Genomic DNA, 3,020 nt, shown 5'->3' with positions numbered 1-3,020 from the left:
CAAAGTCATCAAAATTAGATTTTAACAAAAATAATTTTTCATCTAAATATCTTTTGTCATGATAATTAATAAATTTTAAAGGCAAACTTTATCTTATATATATGTTAGATAGTACTTGTTTAAACCGATTTTTACTTATAGCTAATTATTTATAGCATTTTTAAGCGTTAAGAATAAGTGTAACTTGAAATAAAGTTTTATTCACAACTCATAAGATAGTATCTGTAAATTTAACAATCAATATTATTTAAAAAAAATTTTAACAAATATAATTATGTGTAAATTGATTTGGACCATTTCTGTAATTAAGTTCAATACCAAAAATTAGGTTTTAGAGTATGAGAAGTTTTAAGAAATTAGTTTGATAATTAAGGTTTAGCTTGGTAAAATTTTTATTTTTTTAAAAGTAGTTTACAAAAATTAGCTTTTAAAAGATAACTTTCTAAAAGATAACTTTTTAAAAGTTGTAGCATCTGTATTTAGTAAATTAAATTAAAAATAACTTTTAATAAGTACAAGCAATAAGAAGTGTGTTTGGTAAAATAGTTTTTAAAATTTAAAAATACTATAATAGACATTAATATAAGAATTAAATGTGAATATTAATTAATGTACGAGTTTATATTAGACTTTTTAATTTTGATAAGCACAAGTCAACTTTAAAAGTTTTCCTTTTAGGTGCTTTAAAAATTACCCCTAACTTTTAAAAGCTGCAAACACAAACACATAAACTTTTTAATTTACCAAACACAAAACGAGGTGCTTGTCCTTAAAGCATTTCTTCAAAAAGTTTTATCAAACCGAGTCTAAGTGTTCTCTCGAATTCCGAAAAAAAATGTTACAAAGAGAACACTAACTCCTCATGATTGCTTTTGATATCTAATAAGAGTCAATAGTCAAAATCGTGCCTGAAAGATACACCGATCTCCATTTTCGTCCCCGAAAGATAAAGTTAATCAAAATAGTTCCCGAAAGATAACCGAGTTGTTCACGTTCGTCCTTCTGTCATCTCTTTCGCTGAGGTGGCTAACGTTGACTTACGTGTGACGTTAACTGCCAGCGTGGCAGACGCCTAGGTGTACCCTACTATTGCTGACAAGGTAAGTATGTTAAAACAGTTCAAATCAGTCCCTTAGTTGATGAACCCTAATCCTAAATTCGATGATGAATAAGTAGTGGCCAACAATCAGAGGGCCATATGCTTGGGTAGAACTTGAAATTGTTGGTTCATGGTGATCATGGAGATAGAAAATGGAGGTGGTAGTGGTGGTGTGTCATTTTCGTCACACGACAGTAATGGTTCCAGCGCTTCAATGCGAACTAGGAGGAAGACTCATAAGGAATCATGTTTCTGTGGGTTGAAGGCTGTGATAAAAAAAATCTGGGACAGCGGAGAATTCAGATAGATTATTCCATGCATGTCCAAGGTACTGGGTGAGTGTTGTGAAAAAAGCTAAAAGTTTTCCATCTTGTTCTGTGTTGTTGGGTGTTTTTCAATTTTTTCTTTTTTGATTTTTCAACTTGCAGAAGGGCAGTCACTGTAATTACTTTAAGTGGGTCGATGATGATGACTATCAAGGAGTGGCTGAAAGTGGAACAAAGAAAGATTATAGAACTGATTTGCAGGTTGAAAGAGACTATGATGAATGGAGGGTGAATGTGGCATGGAGATTGGATAGTTTGGAAGTTGAAGTTAGAGCTTTGAAACTGCTAATAATTTTCATGTTTGTGATAGTTGTAATTAGTGTGATCCTTTGTTGTTTATTATGTACTTTCAAGTAAACCAAATTCTGTTGAAATGTCATGGTGTATTGAATTGCATGGCTTGAATGAGAATAGATGTTCAATTTGGTTGTTTAAGATTAAGTCCAAACTATCCATTAAATGTTGCAAACTAATAAGAATCACTATTGCTATAAGATATATTAAGCCATGAATAGACTTAGTAATCAAAGTAAGTAATCTTAAGATTGTCTTGCCATTGAAGGCTAATTGTCACATTGTCTTAAGCATAAATACCACAGTAAATTCATAAGGTTTTGCAAGAGGATACAAATCTAAAAAGAAGGCTACACCAAAATAAAAGGACAGATACAACTTTCAAATACACAGATACAACTTCATTTGCCTTGTGCAAAAAATATAAAATAGCCCCATACAAAAGGAAAGTCAAGCAGAACACATTGCTTTCTAATCAAAGTTTTTTTATCAGTCTTCCTTGGGTGCTTGTAGCCTGGAGTAAGCACGAAGGACATAAAATTGGACAACTTCTTAGCAGTTGCTGAACTTGTCCCTTTGATTGTCTCCGCAGATATAGCCACTGGTGCAGCTGCAGTAGGTTTAGGAGAGGATCTAAGTCTGGCTTTCTCCTTAATCACTTGTAAGCTACAACTTGTTCGTACATAATTTAATACCAGCTGCATTTGTTAGATTATAAAAGAAAGCATATATTTTTTACAATAGAGTAGTGATTATACAATCTGTTATGTATCTTGGGTTGGTGGAATGCTTTCAGATTGGCTAATGTTAATCTCTGTTGGAGGCTGGCTTGGTGATGGAAGTGCAGGCAATGGTGCTATTTCTCCTGGAGCTGGATCATGTTCAACAGGGATAGAGTTTACTTCAGGCTCAGCCCCATTTGCACCAGGGGCAATAACTGCTAGTTGCAGCTGCATCTTCTTGGCATGTTCCTTAGCATCTACAGTTTTTTTCTTTGCACAACTTCTTTTGTTGTGTCCAATCTCACCACAATACATGCATCTGATGTAGTTAAACTTCCTCTTCATCTTTGTCTTTGACCTAGTTGGTTGCTCATCTTTGTCCCTTCTCTTTTTTTTTGTCGGTCTTCCAAGTTTGGGCTTAAATGTTGGTGGGACTGGAGCTGGGTGTGAAGTTTTTTTTCCATAGATCCTGTTTTTTGATCGGATTGATGTTGAAACAATAAGTCCTCCTATACGCTTCCATCTTCAACCATTCATGACAATACTCTTCAGCCCTTTTGTCATTCCTATACTGTATTG

Source organism: Arachis ipaensis, chromosome B10 (genome assembly GCF_000816755.2).
Source record: "Arachis ipaensis cultivar K30076 chromosome B10, Araip1.1, whole genome shotgun sequence".
In the NCBI taxonomy this organism is placed as follows: Eukaryota; Viridiplantae; Streptophyta; class Magnoliopsida; order Fabales; family Fabaceae; genus Arachis; species Arachis ipaensis.
The sequence above is the reverse complement of the archived record's forward strand: the minus strand, read 5'-3'. Positions refer to the sequence as shown.